The sequence below is a fragment of the Bidens hawaiensis genome, unplaced genomic scaffold, assembly GCF_021521415.1.
Source record: "Bidens hawaiensis isolate Kalapana, Puna unplaced genomic scaffold, B.hawaiensis_p1.1 tig00045427_1, whole genome shotgun sequence".
Taxonomy (NCBI): domain Eukaryota; kingdom Viridiplantae; phylum Streptophyta; class Magnoliopsida; order Asterales; family Asteraceae; genus Bidens; species Bidens hawaiensis.
Genome location: NW_027505940.1, coordinates 111,157 through 120,504, shown reverse-complemented (window position 1 = coordinate 120,504; position 9,348 = coordinate 111,157).

Below are 9,348 nucleotides of genomic sequence, written 5' to 3'. Positions count from 1 at the left end.
CACCATGATAGTTTGGTAATAGTGGTAATAACATTATATGTGGCTAACCATTATGTGCGCAGGATCCTCATAGATGGTGGAAGCTCTGTCAACATTATTCAACTAGATGTGCTGAGAAAGATGAATATTCCTGAGGATGAGATTATCCCTAGTTCCTCAGTATTGGTTGATTCAGTGGAGAAACTAAGAATACTATTGGGGATATCAAGCTCCCAGTATATGTCGAAGGGGTAAATAAAATGCAAAAATTTTGTGTTATTGACTGTTTGTCTTGTTGCAATATTATATTTGGCAGGCCCCGGATACACGACATGGAAGCAGTCCCCTCCACTTACCACCAATGTTTGAAACTCCCAAGCCCGTGGGGAGTTATCAAAATCATCAGTGATCAACAAGATGTAAAGAATTGCTACACCTCTTCTATGAAGTGTATTGCCAAATCCCAGCAGGCGTAGCAATTACAGAAGCCAACACGAGACGTAATGGAGGCCAGGGAACAAGAAATTAAAGAAGTACTTCCTTATCCCGAGGATCCTGAAGTCAAAGTGCTGATAGGAACGAGCATTCCTGAGGATATTGAGTCAAAATTGCTCGATTTCCTCAAGTCAAGACTGTCAACATTTGCATGGAAACATGAAGATATGACAGGTATTTCCAAAGATATTGTAACACATAAACTTGGAATTGATAATTCTTTCATGCCAATCCATCAAAACAGAAGAAAGTTTGCACCTGAGAGAAACATAATTATCCAAGAAGAAGTTGAAAGACTTTTGAAGGCAAATATGATCAGGGAAGTCCAATATCCCCGATGGCTAGCAAATGTGGTGGTTGTACAGAAAAAGAATGGCAAATGGAGATTTTGTGTGGATTTCAAAGACTTGAATAAGGCCTACCCTAAGGATCCATTCCCTCTACCACACATAGATTCTATGGTAGACGCTACAGCTGGCCATGAAATGCTGACATTGATGGATGCATCCTCAGGATTTCAGCAAATCCAAATGGAGCCCTCAGATCAAGAAGACACGGCCTTCATGACTCCCACAGGTATTTATTGTTATATTTCTATGCCCTTTGGACTTAGAAATGCAGGTGCAACCTATCAGAGGTTAGTTAATATGATGTTCAAAGAGCAAATGGGGGACACGCTGGAAGTTTATATCGATGATATGGTGGTGAAGTCCAAGAAAGCTAAGGATCACCTCAAGGATCTCAAGACTGTATTTGATATCCTCGACAAATATAACATGAAGCTGAACCCTGCAAAGAGACATTTCGGAGTGAAGGCTGGCAAATTCTTGGGATATATGGTCACCAAAAGGGGGATAGAGGCGAGTCCAGAGCAGATACAAGCTATCCTGAATCTGAAATCCCCAGCGTCAGTCAAGGATGTTCAAAGGCTAACTGGCAGGATAGCGGCACTCAACAGATTCATATCCAAATCCTTAGAAAAGTGCAAAGAATTTTTTGATATCCTGAGGAAAAACAAGAAGCTCGAATAGACCAGTAAGCATGAGGAAGCTTTAATATCCTTAAAATCTTATCTTTCTTCTGCTCCTCTACTGGTAAAACCCGAAAAAGGTGAACCTCTATTTCTATATCTAGCTATATCAAATAATGCTGTAAGTGCAGTTTTAGCCAAGGATGTCGAAGGTCAAGAGCATCCCATCTATTATGTAAGTAAAAGTCTATTGGATGCTGAAACCAGGTATTCTTATCTTGAGAAATTAATTTTAGCACTTATTATGGCATCTACTAAACTTAGACACTATTTTGAAACTCACCCTATATGTGTTAAAACTAATTACCCTATTAAGTCTGTTTTGAGAAAACCAGAAATGTCAGGCAGAATGGCAAAATAGGTTGTGAAGCTAAGTGCATATGATATAAATATGAACCTTGAACTGCCATCAAATCCCAGGCATTAGCAGACTTTGTGGCTGATTTCACCAGTGAACTTAAAGAAGAAGCAGACTTGGAAGTCCAACAACTTGAAGAAACCAAAGATAAGTGGACTCTATACACTGATAGTGCTTCAAATGTTAGAGGAACAGGTCTCGGGATCTTGCTGAAATCGCCACAGGGGAAAATTAAACCTCAATCCATATCCTGCAGATTTCAAGCCATAAATAATAAGGCAGAATATGAAGCTCTGATAGCAGGATTACAACTAGCAATCGACATGAAAATCAGGTTTATTCAACTACATGTTGATTCGTTATTATTAACTAATCATTTTAATGGTTCATATAGTGTTAGAGGAGAAAAACTAATGAAATATTTAGAGCTAGTCAAAAAACTAGCAAAGTGTTTCGAAATGTGTGATATTTCACAGGTTCCTAGAGAAGAGAATGTTGAAGCAGATTGTCACACCCCAAACCACGGCCTAGGCGTATGACATATATGCTGGTACCACAAGTGTAATTAAATCAGAGTTACGTTTAATAGCGAAAGACTTTATAAACTTGTGGGTTTAAAGTGTAATATTACAAAAGACGGGATTATAAAAATACCCATTATAAGTTATAACAAAAGTATTACTTGTTTTTAATTACAAACCACCATTTTAATATATTTAAGTTTATACAAAACAAATCCGAGCCATCGGATGTTTTTAGCACTTCGTCACTCCAAGCGCTATCCTTGTTCACCTGCAAAATGTAAGAAAATACGTCAGCAACGAATGCTAGTGAATATGCTGACGCTAAAAATATTTTCTTTTACTTTATTACCCCTCGAGACTACGCCTACCTCGGCCCATCGTGGCTTAGGAATAACAAAGTTAAAACAACATGTTTATAAACTCGAGTCTCTACTCTAAATACCTCAGCAAACACCGCAGTTTTCGACTTAGTTAAGTGCCTGTATGTATACACATGGTCGTGCTCCCCGCAGGAAAGTGTCCTACGACCAGGTGTGGTGCGATGTGCCCACCGCGTACTACCACATATGTAAGGATCCAGACAGACGTATACTACAGCCTGAGGGCTAGGCTTATACTCTTATTTATAACGATTTTAGGAATACGTAGTCCCTTGTAAATATTTTTCATATAACATGTTTGACTCGTTTGAAAATAAGTTTGTAAAAGTTTGGGGGCGTATTCACCTTTTCACTTTGGGATCGGCTTCAAACACCGTCCGAGGGTCTTTCCCTTGCTATCTCGCACCTATAGTAAGAGTATAACCATTTGTTAGTCGGATATACAATCCGGCTTAAGACCTTTAGTCTTATTTTACAAACTTTACCTCGATGAACCTTTAATTTAAAATCTCATTTTACTTAAAAACCTTTAGTTTAAAAGTAATTTATAAACCTTTAGTTTATTTATAAAACCCGACGTTTCTTTTTCTCTAAGAAACGTATTCTTTTTCTTTATTATTTAAGAATAGTTATTTATTACTTAAATAATATTTCATAACAAATAATATATACTTACACACATATTTTTCCATATTTATCATCTTATCTTTTTGTTGGTTTCTTTGTTATGTTTACTTTTCTTTTCTTTTATCGAGGTATCGAGTATAACCTCGACTTAAGGTTTAAGCCTTTATTATATTTATTGGTGTTACGCCTACCTTTTTGGCGTTTAGAAACCCTAACAACTCGAGAAACACTCCAACGCCGCTTTGCCTTTCTTGCCTTTTTGATCAACTTTCTTTCTCGTCACCTTTCTTTTTTTTTTTGCACACCAAATGATAACACCAATCTTTCACCACTTTTTGGTGTTTAGGAACCCTTGTATCATGTTATATCCCCTTGGCCTTTCATGAAGTGCGGTATGGATATTGTGGGGAAACTACCAAGAGCTCCATGTTGGTGCACTTTGTGACCGTCGCTATGCAATTCCGACTAGTTGGGTGAAGTTGTGGAGGGAGCCAACTTCACGTGTTGGTGAAATTAGAACAACTTCACATGTTGGTGAAGTTAGGACAACTTCACGTGTTGGTGAAGTTAGGAACAACTTCACCTATTGGTGAAGTTAGGACAACTTCACCATAGGCCCAAGCCCAAGCCCGCGAGTTTGTGTATCTATATATACGTGTGTCATGTTTAGGGTTTTAGTATCGAGAAAAAGAGAGAGTGAGAGCAGAAAGGTTTTCTAGAGAAAACAGATAGGGAGAGTCTCGTGGGCAGACCCGAGGTATAGCTCACCTCGGGTCGACCGTAACAATGTTTTCTTTTTCGGTATGTAATGTGTTTTGATTAATATATAAAGTGGTCTGCAGATCTGGTTATTATATTCGTGTGTTTGTTTGTGTGTTATCGTGTTCTTCGTCTCCAACATCATAAACGGGTATAGGAGGATTCCGCACTCCTAGACATCGTGCGGATCTCGAATCGATCACCATCGGCCCGAGGGGACTTACACTCCAGGAGGAAAAATCTTTATGCTGGCTATGACGAATTATTTCTCGAAGTGGATTGAAGCGGAAGCTTTTGTTCAAGTCAGAGAGAAAGAAGTTATCTCATTCATCAAGCGCAATATCCTGACAAGATTTGGAATCCCGGCAGAGATAGTGTGTGACAATGGCTCGCAGTTCATTGGCAAGAGAACCAACAACTTCTGTGCCTGTTGGGGTATCAAGATGATCACCTCAACACCTGTCCATCCTCAGGCTAATGGTCAGGCTGAGTCAAGCAACAAAATCGTTATCAATAACCTGAAGATAAAGTGGGGTCTAAGAAAGGAAAGTGGGCCGAGGAACTACCTTTTGTTCTTTGGGCAGATAGGACCAATTCAAAGAATGCTACTGGTCAGACTCCTTTATCATTGGTATTTGGAGCTGAAGCAGTTATCCCGACAGAGATGGTTATCCCTACAGCTAGAATCAGTCATCAGAATCCCGAAGATAATACTCAAAGTCTACTTGAAGATCTAGATGTAGTAGAAGAGCTCAGGGATTTAGCGAAGATCAGAATGGCCTCTTATCAGCAGAAGATAGCAAAGTCCTACTACAAGAATATCAGGGTTCGTAGATTTCAAGAAGGGGATTTAGTTCTCCGAAAAGCTTTTCAGAATACTACAAATCCTGCGGATGAAAAGCTCGCACCAAAATGGGAAGGTCCTTACTTGATTGAGTCAGAAGCAGGAAAGGGGGCATACAGATTGTCTACTTTGGATGGTGACTTATTACCAAGGGCTTGGAACGCTATCCACCTCAAAAAATATTTTATGTAAGACTTCTATCCCGAAGATAATTGCTATTCTGAGAAATTTAACAATGATGTTAAACAACTAAGGTATGTATTCAAATTTATTCATTTTCAATATTATTATTCCTTTATCATGTTACTGACTTAAGCATCGGAGGGGTGTTAGCAAGGCTAACACCCACCCCTCACTTAGATTTGAGTTTTTTGTAGCCTGAAGACATGTGGTATCCCCACATGGAATGAAGTTAATTTGGGCCATGTCGCCAGTCTGTTTGGGCCTTGTCGCCAGTTTCTTTGGGCCTTTCCGCCAGTTAAGGTATTATTCAATGCCTTCTAAGGTTTAAGGGGTTTTCACCTCTTCTTAAGATCGCCTGTAGCGCACGTTTATTCAACTGTAGTTCGAGAGACGGGGCCAACACATGAAATATAGTGACTTGTTACCTCGTTATCCTCAGCTATTGGTTTGACTCTTAAGTTTATGGTAGACGTACCATTTCCTAAGGTTTAAGGGGTTTTCACCTCTTCTAAGGTCCTTGTCGCCTGTTTATTCCTAAGGTTTAAAGGGTTTTCACCTCTTCTAAGGGCCTTGTCGCCAGTTTGTTTAGGCCTTGTCGCCAGAATTTCTGAAATTATTTTCAGGATAATATTAATATTGCAGGTCTGTCAGAATATCCTTATGATTGGAGGAACATCCTGAAAGGTAATCTTATTACAAGGATGAAATGGTCTATACATTATCAGAGTTAGTTGCTATATGATTCTGGTATGATTTCACATTTGTAATTATCTTATATTTCATATTACTTGCCATATTTATAAGATGAATTTTATGACTTGGTATTGATTTATTGACTTAAATTGTTATTAAAAAATTCCATTTATAATAGATTCAATTTTTTCTCTAAAAATTTTATAACAGAAACATGGATAAAATACCAGCACAAGTCATAAAAAGTTGTCATACTAATATTATAGTGCAGGAAAGGATGATTCAGGTTTCACTCAAAATAGAGCCCATCCACCTGAACCATCAAATTGTTCAAAAACATGAAATAAAAGTTAGTTTGGGTTTCGTCTTGAACCAGGATCCCTCAACCCAAACCACTATCCTAGGCATATTGTTCATACATAACCAAAACACAAATTGTTCAAACAAACTGGAAACACATCAAATTAACCTGGAAACCAGGTTCAAACCTTGACACCATCACCATGATCACCCTCCTTCTTCTCCGATCCCGTCACATCACTAGCCTTCGTCTCCTTCATCTCCTCACTAGCACCTGTCTCCTTAATCACCTCAGAGGTACCTGCCACATCAACCTCTTCAACCTTCTCACCCCTCAGCATCTTCAGCTTCTTCCTCCAAGCCGCAGAATTTCAGGAATCCATCACATAGCCGTTCGCTTGCACCTCCTGTGACATCTTGAGCATTGACTCTAGGATACTGGTGGCTGCAGATTTCTTAGCCTCTTCAATAAACTCAGTCTTCTCCAACTCAAATGAAGTTCTGAGGTCCACAATCTCTTTGTCCTTTTTGAGAAGCTTGTTCTTTATGTCAGCTGCTTGTAGAAGATCGACAATCTTGCCCTCAGCCTCTTTCAGAGCCAATTCAGCATCTTGGGATCTCCGATGGTAACCTTCGGTTCTCTGTTATCCCCAAATTAACATAAGTTTTTCTACAGATTACCATTTTCAGGCTAAACAAAGATACTTACTGTTCCAAGAAAGTTGGCGAGAGCTTGCAACTTCTCTACAGCATTGGTAGTGCTCATGTCGGCAAAGGGCTCAGTTTCAGCTGAAGTGGTGGCCTTCCTTTTCTTCCGGGCAGCGCTCTTTTGACGAGTCGTTGGAATCCTTACTTTCTGGGAGAGGGTCTTGGAGTGTTCTTGTTTCACCACGGTCCTGTCCTCGATGAGATCGTCCAGGTCAACTAAGCTTAAGGAAGATTTTGGCTTTTGCATCTCTGCACAATGATTTATCAAGTTATTCTCAAGAAAGTGAAATCCTAAGAATTTTATGAAATACCTAAGATACTTACCAGAAGACATACTTTCAAGAGACTTCGCAGCGGTCACGCTTGTTTCCCCTGTCTCTTTTTCTAACCAGAATTCCCTATCTTGTGCCGGAATTTTGAACAACGCCTTAAGCCTTCGATTCCTATCTTTCGTGTACCTTATTATATCCTCAAACACAACTGCAAAAAAGAAGCCGTATTAATACAAACTGTTTGCAAAAATAAATTATATCCTAAGAATTTCCTACCCTTGTGAACCCATTTAACAGGCAAGTTTACTCCATCGGGAATAGAGTCACGGCGAACGAAAAGAATTTCTTCTTCCAATCGTGATCATTACCGGACACCTTGGGGACCATGTAAAGGCGGTTGGATTTGGATTGAAGGCAGTAACGACGAGATCCGTGTGTACGAAGGTTATAGGTTGCGGCTATTTCAGGAATACCTATGGACAGTTCATGGGTTCTATTCAAGCGATCTATCGTAGACAAGACTCTCCACACCATTGGCATGACTTGGGAGTAAGAGAACCCGGTGATGTCAAGGAACTCCTTAATAAGCGGCGAAAATGGATACGAAAGGCCAATCGAAAAGGGGTAATGGAAAAAGCAAACCCAGGTTTTAGAAGAGAATTCAGCTTTGACTTTAGGGTCATATGGTCTAATGATGGCCTCAGCGGGTAACAAGCCTGAATCTTTCAGAAACCTAATGCCGAGATCTTTAAAAAGACACTGGTCTTCATCAGTGGCAGGGATGTGACCCTGGTCGACGAAATCTTCCGAGGTTACGAATGAGTAAGGATTAGGTGATCGAAGGGTTCTTTTCCTCATTGTTGTCCGAATTAAAAGCTTCAGAAAAATTAAGAAACGAGAGAAAGAGGAACTGACCTGATTATGAAGCGGTGGAAAGACTATTATTTTGAGATTTGGGAATGGATTGATTATAACCTAAAGAAACGGTTATAGGGTTTCCGGAATCCGCGAGCACGTCCTTTCAAGTAACAGAAGATATTTTTATTTTGAAATTTGAAATTTTTACAGCTGTCACGCGCTATCTGTAAAAATCATGGGCAATTGTTGGGTGCAGATTTTTTATCCTCAAGATTTGTTATGATTCAAGAATTCCGAGCTATCCTACCGATGCAAATATTCTGAGGAGGATATTTTATTAATTCAATTGTCCTATATTATTTTTGTTTATTTTGCATATTAGACCACGTGATTAATGTGATTATAAGAACGTGGGATTGCAACGGATATTATTTGAACTTCGTCAACTCGAACGTGGGCAGCAACAGATCATGGGAGACTTAGTCTAGGGTTTGTTCCGGATTTCTCGGAAATTCTGTTGTATTCTTTGCTTACTTAAATGAGCTGATAAAATCGACTAGAACACACACTACATTGCTCTAACTACTAGCACTCATTGTAACACTTAGCATTCGATTTACTATCAGCTCTGCCACTTGTAACCACCTTTTTGTTATTAATAAAATCGACGGTGATAGTTTTCACCGTCCGGGGGTTTTTGTGCCGGAGATTCTCACAATCAAGGGCTTTTCCCCCCCGTAAACAAATCATTGTGTTCACTCATTTTTCAATCAAGCACTCTACCTCACGTACTAATTTGATCAAAAGTTACTTTGTTAATTTTTGACAGAAACAGTAACATCCCCAAAATTTTGGTCCAAATTCGACAAAATAATAAAGTTAAAGGATCAATAATAATCCAAAGACAAGTAATGGGAAAAAAATTAAATAAGGAAATATAAGAAAAATAAAGAAATAAATATATAAGGTAAGTCTTCCCACATGAAGGAAATAAGATAAAGAAAACTCATCCCACATGGAAAAATGCAAGAAAGTGGAAGCATTCCACAAGGGTATAAATAAGGAATATGAAATCCATCCCACATGGAAAGTGGTAAAGAAAGGAAGCTCTTTATAAGAAATAAAGTTACCATAGTTATATTCTTTTATGCCAAGTATGCACCTAGTGGTCCTAGCGGAGGGTGCGAAGCACCCGACGCGCACGCGCATGGGCTCGGGCGATGGCGATGGCGAAGGCGACGGCGACGACGAAGGGCGTTGAGCACAATGTGGCGCTTTGATGGCACACTTTTCACGTGGCGTGACCTCAAAAAAGAAGGCGTCGCGATACGCGACGCA